Genomic DNA, 13699 nt, shown 5'->3' with positions numbered 1-13699 from the left:
GACAGCTGCTTTCTATTGATGAATCGATTCCTCCTTGGTTGGCAGAGTGCTTTCTGCAGTTAGAATGACAGAGCCTGCAGCCCGAGCTCTAGGGCCTGCCTGGGAGGGTAGAGGTTCCAGGTGGGAAACATACACAATCTGCTTGGCCGTCTCCACTATCTGCTCTTCCACCATAGACTATGGAATCTGGTCAGTATGGCAGCCATCACCTGATGGTGCTAAACTGGCTTCTGAGATTATGCCCTGTACCCTGGTGATAGGCCATGTCCCTATACAAGCAGGAAACTCAATGAACATACCAACCAGTGCTTCTTAGACCCAGATGTGGACACAAATAACCCAGAGATCGTGTTGACATGCAATCCTGACTCTAGGGTTCACAGATGGAGCCTGACATTCTGTAATTATTATTATTTTTTTTTACTAGATCCAGGACAGTGCCCTTGCTGCTGGCCTGTGGACTACTCATGGACCTGAGATGCCTAGGGAAATAGTCTGGGTGTTTTGTAAAAAGAAAGAGCACCATAAGATGGGGAGAACCGGAGAAGGCATCAGGAAGAAGTATAAAACAAAGCATAGCAGAAGATAGGTGGGAACGGGGAGACAGAAGCCACTGTGCCTGAAGGCAGTGGGAACCACTGGGAAGCTCTACAGGGCAGGCATGTTCAGAGGCTCAAAGGCAGAGCACAGCAGAGGATCGGAAGGTAACTGCACCGTGGAAGGGCAGACTGGAAAGAGCGGTTGCAAGCAGTCAAGGACGGGCCCTGATGGCGGAGCTAAGAAGTATGCCTTTAGTCCTGTAGGAGTAAAGTCTAACAGGATATAGGCACGAGGCTTTCCAGACATCAACCTGGCACAGCGTGCGGAATCAGAAACAAGCTGACGGAAGGGACGGCTGCTCCATATAGGATGGAAGGGCTATGCAGGAAGAGGAAAGGTGGTCATGAGTCAGGGATGGGGTTTAGGAGGCCCTAGCGGGGGAGCGGGAAAGGGTTGGGAGGAGGGATTAAATGGTATCCAAACTGATTTTTTTTTTTAAAGCTGATTTAGAGGGAGGATAGAGGTGTGAGGTGCCATCAGCAGAGACTGGTGTCCCTGAAGACAAACCTGGCCATGTTAGTCACAAGAAGCCTAAGCTAACACTGGGAGAGACAGTGGGCAAGGAGCAGATGCACTGGGCTCAGGAGACCTCCATGAATGGGCAGGAATGGGTGTGGTCCCAGATAGGAAAGGGGATAGGACAGGGTAAGAGGGGTAACGACCATGGTGAAAGGCAGGAGAAAGGACGTACAGATGGGAGGAGCTGGGCATGGCGGTTCAGCCCTGTGATCCCAACACCGGGAGCCTGAGGCACAAGGAGCTCCATGAAATCGAGGCCAGTCTGAGCTGCCGAGTTAAGTTCTTGTATCTTTCTGTGCTGCTGTTTGGTTGGGTTGTGTTTTGTCTTGGGACAGGGTTTTCTCTGTGTAGCCCTGGCTGTCCTGGAACTCACTCTGTAGACCAGGCTGGCCTCAAACTCCGAGGTCCATCTGACTCTGCCTTCAGAGGGCTGGGATTTAAAAGGTGTGCAACACCACACATAAGCCTGAATCCTTGTCTCAAAAAAAAAAAAAAAAGCAGGGGGGGGAGTAGAAAAACTCAGAGAAGATGCCATGAGACTACAGATGGACCATCCCATCCCACCTCACTGTGGAGGTCACAGAGAGGTCGGCCTCAGAAGCAGGAGAAGCCAAAAGAGAACACTAATTGATGGACTAACTGGTAGGTAGGCTCCTGTTATATAGACAGGGCTGGCCTCAAACTCACAACCCTTCTACCCGAGCCTCTGGGAATACAGTTGGGTACCACCAACTGGATACCCCGGGGAAGGCCTGGGCTGCAGTAGACCCCAAGGGTACGCACATCATTTATCATCCACCCGAGAGAGAGAGGGCATGGGCACTACTAGCAGTCCTGTGAGGACTACAGACAAATATATAGACTGGGACGAACCAGGCAAACCCTCAAACTATATATATGGTCACCCCAGCCCTGAAAGATGCTGGATCTCAGTAAGACACCTATCTGCTTCCCACGCTCCCCCTTCCTAGATGGGGTGAGGAAACCCACAGGGTGTCCATGGCAGGGACAGGTAAACTCATCCTGGGGCTGGGGGTGCTGCTAAGGATGTTGAGCTCAGAGCCTCTCTTCCCAGCTAGCTCTCACTTGAGCAGAGAGGCTCAGCAGGGCAGCATCGGCAGCACCAAGGACAGCGGCCGGCACTTACTCCCTGCCTGCCCCTCCCCTGGTCAGGGCTGCCTTCCAGGCCGATCAATATTTCATGAAGGGAAGGGGCTCCGGTTACCAGCCCTGCACTGAGCCGGAAGGCGCCACCGCTGTGCCCACCCTGCCCACCCTGGGGACCTTCCTCACATATCAAGCACAGCTTCGGCTGACCTGGCCACAGACAGGAACAGCCTCTCTTCCTTCATCCCCAGGTCTCTCTCCTTCCAGGCCTGTGACACACCTTCGTCCAGAACCAGACAGACACACACTGTACAAAGAAGGCCACATACACAAACACCATGGACAACCACACCCAGCACGCAAGCTACTCAAGCAGGACACTCAGGCATGAAGCTCAAGTGTGCACAGCACACAAACATGTGAACAGACACACAACACTGTGTATTACAGACACACATTACAGAGCCGCAATGACCACAGACCCGCATATACACATCACACACATGATCTGCCCAACACAGAGGTGGGGGGAGGGAGAATACGCCTTGACAGTGACCCTCTCTCACCACGGATACACAGCACACACCCACATTCTGCCCAGGCTCCCACTTTCCTTGTGCCTAGGGCAATGTACACACCTCGTGAATGTAACTAGGTAGGACGCAAACCTCTCTCTTTTCCTCTGTCCCTTCTTCAGTCTCTGCTCTGGACTTGAGCCCTGTGGAGAAACCTTGTCTCTGAGGCTTCCTAGGTAGCTGCTGTCTAGGCCTCAGGGACAAACAGAGGCACAAAGATGTGTGTAGAGGAGAGAGTCGGGAAACGGAGACCCTGGAGAGTCTAAAGCCCCTAGGCTCTGTTGTCCTAGGGCCCCAAGCTCTGGGACACAGCACTCCAAGGACTGCTTTCCTCGCCTGCAACTCCCAAAGCCTCGCTGCCGCCTGGGGCACCAGGCTCCCAGGGAGCTCCGGAATCTGTGTTGTGTGTGGAGACGGGAGGGCCATGAGCTTTGAGCTCCCATCCGCCCACACTACATGCCAAGTCCTGGCCTGGAATGAGAGCCCTTTCCTTATACCTCACCCAGACATCTCGACACCTTTCAAACAGGTTGTGGGGACCGTCTGCAGGAGACCGTGGCAAGTCTCAAAACAAAAAGAACAAAAAACAAAAACAAACAAACAAACAAGCAAAAAAAAAAAAAAAAAAACAAAACCCAAGGAACAACTCAAGGCCTGACTGGTGTGACTCAGTGAGGAAGGTACATGTGAAGTCCTGGGTTTGATCCCCAGCGACACAAAAAAGAAAGGAAGGGAGTAGGGAAAGGAAGAAGAGGAGGAAGGGCAGGAGGAGAGCCTAAGCACCGAATACGCTGAGGAGGGCAGGCCATTTAGTAGGGAGAATTTTTTTTTTTTTTTTTTTTTAGGCAGATGGAAGGGACCACTTCAAGATTCAGCAGGCAAAAGGTCTCTATCTCTGACACCCCATGCCACGACTCTGCCCTGTCCACAATTCGTGTACCACACTGATGATTTCTGCCAAATCCCAGTCTGCTGTACATTATTTTCTTTAAATTGACACTTTCAACTTAAATGAATTATTTTAAATAGACATTCAGAAAGTCAATATCACTTTTAATAAATAGGAAAAATACTGTAAAAATAAGTACAGTAAGACAGCAAAGTCTTAGGCTGGTGAGATGGCTCAATGGGTAAAAGTCCCCTGCCTCCAACCCTGATGGCTGAGGTTCAATTTCTGGGACCAATTCCGTGGAAGGAAAAGAGTTGACTCTGTGATCTCCACTCATTAACAGTAGCATGTACCCACCCCTACCCCCCCCCCACAAACTCACTTTTTAAAATGTATTTTTACAGACATGGTGGCTCCCACTAACCCTAATACCTGAGAGGTGGAGGCAGCATACTGCCAGAAGTTTGAAGCCCGTCTGGACTTCACAGTGTATGCTGGGTCAGCCTAGGATAGTGTGAATCCTTGTCTAAAAAAAAAAAAAAAAACCCAAGCCAAACAAGCAAAGCCCCATTGTTACATTGTAACCATGTGGAGTTGCCAAACACAGTACTTAGCCCAAACTGAGGGTTCTGAAAGACAGTCACAACTACACAAACTCATTCTCCCTGAGGTGACCCTGGACTTGCTAGATTTAAGATGAAACTAAAGTTCTCACTATGTGATTTGAGGTTATACCACGGCAGCTCTGGGAGCCTCTGCACACCCTCCCAGGTGGGCCCCACTGAGGGTGTCACTCCACATGCTGGGAAGCCCACCCACCTTGCCTTCCTCTCAGCGGAGCTAAGCAGCTGGCTGGCACCCTGTTGCCTCCACCCATTACAGAATAACCATTTTATGACAATTGCTCCACTTGAGGCTGATGATGTGGCTCAGGAGGTAAAGGTGCCTGCCACTAAGCCTGATGACCTGAGTTTGGTCCCCAGGCTTCACATGTTGGAAGGCAGAGAGAACTTCCACAAGTTGTCCTTTGACCACCATGTGTATGTTATGGTGTGCACACATGTACACACATGCATGCCTACGCAGGCGCACTAGCACATACATACACGCAAATAAATAAATATACACTTTTTAAAAAGAAATTGCTCAGGGTTGGGTTTTTTTTTTCCTATTTACAACTTGTCACTATGGTCCCCATCTCATATGAAGCTCACAGCAGGAACTGCAATCTTCATTCCTAAGATGAGAAAAGGCCCAGGCAGGTTAAGAGATTTGCCCACAGTCACACAGCTCGACAAGGCTGATCCACTAGTAGGAGATTGGACTCCCACACAGATGACATCACCCTGGCTGTGGGTGAGTCTGGGTTGGGCAGCAGGGGAGGCAGCAGGATGGTTACCTGAACTATGTTTCTAAGGTCTCACAACCCCAGAGAGCAAAGCGGCAGGCAATATTAGGAGTTCTACCCTGGAGTTAGGCAGCTGTATGTCTCCAGGTTGTCAACACTACCTCTCAACCTCAGTTTCCCTGTCTTTAAGGTGGGCAAAATACAGCACATCTGTATCTTTAAGACATAATGGAACCATGTGCCTGGTGCCTGGTACAGAGTAAGTGTTAAAAGGGTTTATTGATAGGAAAGCAAGAAGAAGGGAATCAATACAAGTCAAAAAACGGCTGACTAGTGAGACAGGTGTGAAATGGCTCTTCACTGAGGAAAGTCATTATTATTATTATTATTATTATTATTATTATTATTATTATTATTATTAATCATCATCATTATTATTATTAACAGGGGTTCTCTGCATAGCCCTGGCTGTCCTGAAACTCACTCCATAGACCAGGCTGGCGTTGTCCTCCGAGATCTGCTGCCTTCTTCTGCCTCCTGAGTGATGGGATTAAATGCGTGTGCCGCCACTGGTGAGTTCAGTCTTACAGGATGAGTGTGTTTTGAGAGGGAAGATGGTTCTAGCTGGTGTGGTAGCTCAAGACCTGTCACCCTAGCCCTTGGGAAGCTGAGGCAGGAGGCGTGTGGGTTTGAAGCCAACCTGGGCTGAATGATGAGAGGGTGTGTCTCGGAAGAGCGTGGTGGGTGAGTGCTTGTTTAGCTGTGTACAAGGCCCTGGAATTAATAATGCCCAGCTCTTAGAGGGGGGGTGTGGTGGACTGCAGTTCTAACTGCTCAGGCCTCCTGTCACCCCATTCCAAAGTGGAGGAATCCATCATCTCATCCTGTCTGTCTGTGCTTGGTCCTTCAGAGGCTGCCCTGGCCGCTATTACCCTGGGATGAGTCCCCTTTAAGTCACAACTCCAGGCCCTCTTTCTCCAGGTGCTGTCGGCATGGAAGGTTGGCGCTCTGCCCACCTGCCTGCTCCACCTGGCACTTTAAATACACAGCAGATGCCTTCTGAAGCACTTGTCCGGCTAACGGTGATCCCTCACACACACATACGCCCGAGGTAGGTTCCAGGAGTCACGCTCATGTCTGACTTTGTGATCCCTCCCAGCAGGATACAGGTGAGTGGTCAAGGGTAAGTCCCTCAGAGCCAATCAGATCTTCTCCTGGGAATTTGGGCTTCGCTCTGCCAAGCCCTACGTGCTAGTTCTGAGTGTGGCCAGAATCCAGTCAGAAGGGAAAGATAGGCAAAGGCAGCCAGCAGGGTGCAAGGAGTGAAGATTCAAATTCTCCTGGCTTTCCAGGTCCCGCCTCCTTAGACTAGTGTCATCCGTTCATCCATCCAACCATCTGTCCATCTGTCCACATCCCCTTACCCCGTTCCCTGTAACAAACCTTTATTGCTGAGGCTGGTTTGCCTGGATTTTTCCTAATTAAGACCAAAGAGAAGCTGCTGGAGATATAAAGATGAGCATCCTGAAAAACACTCAGTGCGCCCAAGCTTGAGGCTTCCCGGGAGGCGGAAGTAGAGGTGGAGAGTTTGGCACCGACGGGGCGAGGGCAGGGTGGGCGAACCACACTGCACAGGTAAAGGGGCCTACAGAAGCTTCGCAGTGAAGGGAGCAGCTGAGGCGGTTTTTAAAAGTGAGAGACATCCTCTTGAACCAGGGGAAGAGAGGGTGAGACATTACAAGCAAAGGGAACAGCAAGTGTGGATCCACCACAGAGGCAAAAAAACAGCCTGGTCTGCCGGAGGAACGGCCAGGTGTTCAAAGCGTGCTGCGGAAGTGGGGGATGGACAGGGAGTCTGGCACAGATCAGAAAGAGCTTTGAATACCATGCTAAGAAGCCGAGGCCTTTTCCTGTCAGCTATGGGGAGCTATTGAAGTATTTTAAGTAGCAGGAGGGTGACAGGGTCAGTTCTATGTTTTTAAAAAGATCGCTCTGGGGATGTGTGGTGAAAAGATTGAAAAAGGCAGGCCTGGAGGCAGAGAGGCCCCTGAGGATGCTGCAGGCTGAGGGACCGGCCAACTCACTGTGCACCTACTATGTGCCGGGGCTAGCACAGGTTCCAGACCCACTGAGTGCTCAGGTCAGCAAAGAGAGCTGACGGGAAGGAAGTGAGGGGTGCCAAGTGGCGTGAAGAGGTGCAAGGCTCTGGGGCTGGGGCTTGGTTTCCACGTGCTCACTGTGCGACCATGAAGACCTGAGTTTGAATCCCAGCACCCACACAAAAAGCCAGGTAAGGCTGTGTGTGTGTGTGTGTGTGTGTGTGTGTGTGTGTGTGTGTGTGTGTGTTTAAGCCCAGGACCATGAGCTTATGGCTCAGTGAGAGATCGTATCTCAAGACAATAAGGAACAGAGGCAACAGAGGAAGTCATTCTGTCACAGATAGGTGTACTGGCCACTGGTGCGCAGGAACCCTATTACACACAGGGAGACATACACACATAGGAGAAAGGCGGGGAAAGGAGAAAGGTCCTATGGAAGTGGAGTGTTTCGCGCCTGCCTTTTAGACTCCTCTGCTGTGACGGCGCTTGGACTGGTGTCTAGGAACAGGAAGAGTCAGCAGGGCCCCAGGAGGGGGTGTGCATCGGGGACAGCATGTGCCAGTGTCCTGCAGCGGAGGGTAAGAGACTGCGTCAGTAAACCTGGATCTTATTCTAAGAAGCCCTGGAAGTTTTAAGCAGGGAAATGACACAATCAAACATTTATCTTTAGAAGATCGTGCTGGCTACATGTACCAAGCGACAGCAAGTGGGGCGGTCATGAGAGGGTAAGGAATCCCGGGTGGGAGGCTGTCATGGGTGTCTGGGTGACGGACAGTAGTGTTCTGGAGGGGGGTGGGGGTGGGCAGGAAGAGGGGCCACAGCCATGACCTCAGAGAGGAAGGTCTGGAGAACAAGGCTTGTTAGTTAGGCTGTGGGCTGTGGGGGCGAAGACAGGGAGGTGTCCAGGAGAATTTCCGGCTCCCAGCTTGAGCAAGTGGGTGGGTGACGGTGACGGTGATAGAGACAAGTCGGGGGACCCTGGAAGCAGAGCAGGTGCGGGTGGGTGGAGCTGGGGACCTGGGTTTGATCCTAAGGTGGTGTCTAGGGAGCAGTAAGACCTACAGGTACTGAACCCAGAAGAGATGACTAAATTCAGAATAGTAAGTGAGATGACCCGGGGAGGACGGGCAAGGGGCAATGCCGTGAGACAAGGGGTCAGTGTAACTCCGAGGAACCATGGCAACAGCAGGGTCTGGGAGCAGAGTGGCCAGACATTCTGGGCTTGGAATTGTCAGAATCATGAAGCCAAAAGCTCGTCTTTGTTTGGACCCTGAAGGCATCTGGCCATGAATCTTCCTCTCCCAGCCAAGGAGCATGCCCTGGCCTTAGACAGCGCCCATATGAACGCTTTCCCTTGCTCTGTATCCCTTCATCCCTCTGAGCAAAGCCAAGTCCTCCCTTCCAGTCATGACAGCGCATGTCCTTAATTCCAGTGCTTGAGGAGATGAGACAGGAGAACTGTCACAGGTTAGAAGTAGCAACCGGGCAAGCCAGGGCTACACAGTAGGATCTTGTGATGTGAATGAATGAATGAATGAATGCCAAGTTCTCCCAGGCTCAGGCAGCTCAGGCAGCCCCTCACCTAGGTGAAGACTTCCCAGCCCAGGCCTGCTGTCTTGTCTTTGAATCTCAGGTCTTTTGATAACTGCAGGGCTGTGTGGTCAAAGGACCTCAGTTTCCTCATCTACACCATGGAGGTGGCAATCATCTTCCCCTCATTGGTGAAGATGGGTGTGTGAAGTACTTAGCAGAGAAACCACAGGGTAAACACCATGTAAGCCTTGCTGTGACTAATGTCCCTCCTAGTCTTCAGACAGGTGGTCACCCTCCCCCTCCATCTCTGATGTTGTCTACTCAGGAGCTATTTTCAAACTTGTGTCCTCTCTGGATTATGATCTAGGTAATATGGAAATCCCATGATAGATGAAAGCTCGGGTCCCTTGTTCAAAACTATTCTCTTCCAGATGGTGACAGCAGGAAGTAAGTGTGGAGTCCTACTAAGCTCCTCTCATGCTAGCCCTCACATGCCATCTGACACAGGGCCTTACAATTTCCAGTTAGAATTTCAGTTTCTTTTTCCTCTTTTTTTTTTTTCTTCCTTCCACAAAATAGGGTTTCTCTCTGTAGCCTTGGCTGTCCTGGACTCACTTTGTAGACCAGCTGGCCTCAAACTCACAGAAATCCACCTGCCTCTGCCTACCCTAGTGCTGGCATTACAGGCATGCGCCACCATGCCCAGTTTCTTCCCTTTTCATAGCTGATGACATGAAAGTTTAGACACGGTCTTGCTCTGCTCATGAACTACCAAGTTAGGACTCGAACACAGAGCAGGCTGGTTTCAAAGCTCTACACCTGTGCTCTGGCTACCCGAGGCTGGGAAAACCTAGCCCCAAGGGCTGAGCTTCAGTCAACAAGGCTGAGATGTGGCTCAGCCCAGAGAGAGATCTGGAGAGACTGGGACTGCTTCTCTCCTGGGAAGAGCCACATAAACAAGGGCCTCCCTGGGTACCATCTCTGATGCTAAGAGAGGGCAAAAGGTCACTTACAAGGAGGCTCACTTTGGCCCATAGAACCCTTTAGAGGTTGCCCCTGGATCCAGGCTAATCCTCACATCTCTAGACCCCTGCTGCTCCAGGGTTGTGGAGCTTGGCTGTCCACCAGCCTGCCACACACTCCTCCTCTATACCACCAACGCTCTTCCCACACCAGGGGCCCTAAACGCTGTTCCCTCCCCAACCCTGGCTTCTTTGCCTCCTCGACTACTTTGGCATCCTCCGTGCCTCAGCTAAGAGGTCATCCGCTCTGGAAGCCCTTCCCAAGCCCCGAAAGTAGGGGAGTGACCTGTAGGGATAGGGTCTGTGAGCCCTTGCTTTCAACACGTCACCCGCATAATCACCTGCTCTAGATCATGGCTCTGCTAGAGAGTGTGTTCCCTACAGCAAGGTGCTGCCTGGTTCTTAGAGCTTGCTGTACCAATGGTCCTGAGTGGACTGGAGCAAGAGGGTCCCCCTCACTCCCTTTATCCACTCCTCCCTTGCCTCCCCTTCTCGTTCTTGTGCAATGGCCTTAAATAGTATCTTGGCATTTTGTTTTGTGTTTGAGACAGGGTCTTATGTAGCCAAGGCTGGCCTCAAACTTGTGATATAGCTCAGTTCAGCCTCTTGCCATCAGCTGGGATGACAGAGTGTACCGTCAGACTCGGCTCTTAGTCAGCTATCTTGAGCTCTAAGTGTGAAGAGTCCAAACTTGCAAGGGAAGAGAATCATCACAGAGTGGGTGCTACCTGCCCTAGGCTGGCTGCATAGCTGAGCCCACACCTAATCCAGCAGAACCTTCTAGGGCGCTGGGCCAGCGAGGAGGCAAAGCATACCCGGTTTTAGTTTCAGTTTTTGAAACAAGGTCTCACCCTGCAGCCCTGACTGGCCTGGACCATGTTATGTAGACTAGGCTTGCAACAACAACCCTATTGCTCCTGCCTTTCCAGGCACAAGGAATACAGGCATGTGCCACCAAGCCTGGTAATAATTCCCGCTTTCCAGAGCCAGCTGAGGTAAGAAGTCGAGATAGAAACCTGTAATGGTTGCAGGTGGAAGACGCAAAGCTTGCTCTGTCTGATGCCCAAGGACCTCATCTCCTCCCTGCCACTGACCCCACACCCTTGTGACTCACAACCAATCCATCTCACACACAGAGCCCCAGCCCAGCCCACTGAGCGCCTATGTCTGGTAACAGACATCCTGGGGCACACAGCCCCATCATGAAAAGAGGCCAGCGGCCAAGTCATCTGTACCCACAGTGAAAGAAACATCCCCAGGTCAGCCAAACACAAAAGGTGGAGGTACACCCCCATTATCAGCAAAATGTTGCTGCTGCAAGAGATGTACTCTGTACCCCAAGTCAGCAGAATGCTAGCGGGGAAGAGCCACCGCCATAGTCAGCAAAAGGCTGTGTGAGAGGCATTTCCCTACACCCCCCTGTGCCTGGGCTCGTGACAAGAGTTGGGTACACAGAAAAGCGTTCCAAAGTAGGGCTCCTAGGGTCAGAGAGCCCTGGGGGTGGCTGTTGCCTTGGGATGGGGCGGGGAAGGCTTCAGCTGGGTAGGGGGCAGACTCAGGTGAGAGTTCTCACATGGCACTAATGAAATCAACCACCAGCCTTTCCCCCCCTCCCATGGGACCCTCCAGGCTCCAGCTGATGCAATGCCCAGGCCTGATAATTGTTTTCTTCACTCCTTAAAGGGCCAGTTACTACTACCGCTATGGACAGATATCATCCAGACCCCTGACCACCTTTCTACCCCCCTGTGCGGAGCTCAGAAACTTCTCAGGGAGAGGAGGAGCCCAGAAAGCCAGCAGCTTCAAGCCTGGCCTCCAAAGAGTAAAATCCAATCAACATCCAGAGACTAGGAGTGGAAAGGAGGGAGAGAGAACAGTTAAGACAATGACACCGACCAAGTCCCCTGGAGAAAGGGACCAAGGTCCCTGCTGGGTCCTCAGCTCCTGGCTCCAGCACGCCTGCCCCAGTAAGTACTTGGTACAGTGTTGCTTGCTCAGCAGTTATCCACTGAGCCCATGAGGGCTAAACACACGGATAAGCTGCTCAAACCTACCACTCTATTTACTCCTCCTAAAACGTAGATCTGTTTTGCCGAAAGAGGTTCAATGATGGCAACTATTTCCTTTAATATCACATGGACAGAAAATATCAGAGCCAGGGTTTGAAGACAAGAAGGGTCAGCTCTTGGCTTTACCCACTGTAAATGCCCACATGGCCGGTGAACCCCAGGAAGTCCATGAATACCTTACCTGGTTTAAGCACAGATATCATGGACCCCTCCCCAGCAGGCCCCTGCCCAGAGGCCCTTGCCTGTAGGGACACTTGGCAGCTGCGTGGTTGTGATTATGGACTAATTGGTGGCTGGCAGCAACTGTGGAGATGGTTTGTTAACCCCTTGGTGAAAGACCCTCTTTCCACCATTCAGGGCCCAAAGCCACGTGAGAAGGCACCACCAGCAGGGAACAGGGCAATAGGAAAAGCAGCCTTCCTTCTCACTCACAGACATCACCCTTAGAGACAGGGTTGGCCACAGCCATTCCCCCAGGCCCAAGCCCTGAAGGCCCTTGATGGCATCGCCAGCTAGAACCCCTTGTTTCTCTGGCCTTAGGTATTTATTTCCCACCTTAGCCAGAGACCACAAGAGCTACAGACCATTCCTGAGGTTCTGAGACACTAGGAGACCCACTCTGTGAGGCTGTGTTGGCCAGAGGTGACAGGGGCCTGGGATCCAGGCATCCAGGAGGCCAGCCAGGGGTACCTATCCTCCCAAAGGAACAAGACGCCAGAATGGCCCATAAAGGGTCTTGCCAAGCTCCCCTGAAACCCTGGTCGACCCATCGTGCCCCTGACCACTTTTACCCAGCTTCCCAGAAGCCCCTTCTTCCCACCCTGAGGCTGCGTGAGCACCACCTCTCTCCTTTACTGAGAAGGGGGGTGTTTCTCTGGCTACAATGGTGTCACGTTGGGAGGAAAAAGTGGCCGCTTCCCAAGCAGGGTACGGGCAGGAGGGAGAAAGGCAAGCTGCCTTTCCAGGAGGAATTTAAAGCACTTTCCAAAAATGCCCTGCGAAGCAATGCTGTTGAAGACCAGGGCCCCAGGTGAGCCCTGAGCGTCAGCAAAGTACTCCAGATTCTAGGGTTCCTACCCCATTTTCCAGGCTCAGCCCCCGCCCCACAGTCATCCCAGGCTGTGCGCATCGCGGGCCCCCGCCCCCCAGACCTGGCACACATCCCTACGTAGCGTTCAGCGGCCGGCTGGAACCCCCCTCCCCGGTATGGTCCTCTGACCGTAGCCCCCTCCCCACGCCCACTCTCAGGAGCGCAAGGCCTGCTGACTTACCCCGAGGTGGGGCCGGGGTCCACGCCTGGAGCGGGGTTCCGCTGGCTGAGTGGCTTCGCAAGGCGAGGCAGGTGCTGCCCCGGGACCCCGCCCCGCGGACCCGGCGGTAGGCGCGGCCCGGCCCCAGGCGGGCGCGGACTCCAAAGGGGTAGGGACGCGGGGCGGGGAGGGGCAGCGACAGAGACTCACGGGGGCATCGCCCGCCACCGGGCCGGACAGCTCCGCTCCGCTCCTCTCCGCCCGCCTGCGCTGCTGGCTCTGCTGCCGCCACAGTTCTCTCAGACGCCACCGGGTGCAAAGCCCTAGCCACCTCTGGCGGGAGGTGAAGAGGGAAGCGGGCCCTGCCAGGGGCGGGGCTTCTGGCTAGTGGGCGGGATTAGCGACGGGGGTGTGGTTAAGTGGGCGTGTTCTGACAATGGGCGGGGCCTTGGGAATCTGGCCCTTCTAGGTCTACCCAGGTTGAGTAGGCCTGGAAGAAATGAACCTCTAAGAAACAGGGGTTGGGCCTGCTCAAGTCGTTCCCTGCCCTAAGATGCTCCTCCTGTCCACTTGTCTATGCCATCTGTTCTTTCTTATTATTCCTTGTCTTTAGGGGCACCTCCTAGGTGCCCACATCTACTCTAAACCAAATCCAGGAATGTCAGATGGTGTGTAATAAGGCTAAGCA

General features: G+C 52.6%; 1 protein-coding gene across 2 annotated transcripts in view; it reads right to left on the bottom strand.

The window, feature by feature from the left end:
* The window catches only part of RIMS3 (regulating synaptic membrane exocytosis 3), a 41345-nt gene extending 27977 nt beyond the window's left edge, over positions 1-13368 (bottom strand). The window contains exon 1 of one of the 2 annotated variants that reach the window (XM_084784895.1): positions 13222-13368. The gene's annotated coding sequence lies outside the window, so the exon portion shown is untranslated. Of the gene's footprint in view, positions 1-13032 lie in introns of both variants that reach the window. The other variant, XM_084784893.1, reaches the window with a different exon arrangement.
* Between the last annotated feature and the right edge of the window lie 331 nt (positions 13369-13699).

This window comes from Acomys minous, assembly GCF_964271855.1.
Source record: "Acomys minous genome assembly, chromosome: 6".
NCBI lineage: Eukaryota > Metazoa > Chordata > Mammalia > Rodentia > Muridae > Acomys > Acomys minous.
Note: the sequence above shows the minus strand (reverse complement) of the source record. Positions and strands in the feature narration are given on the sequence as shown.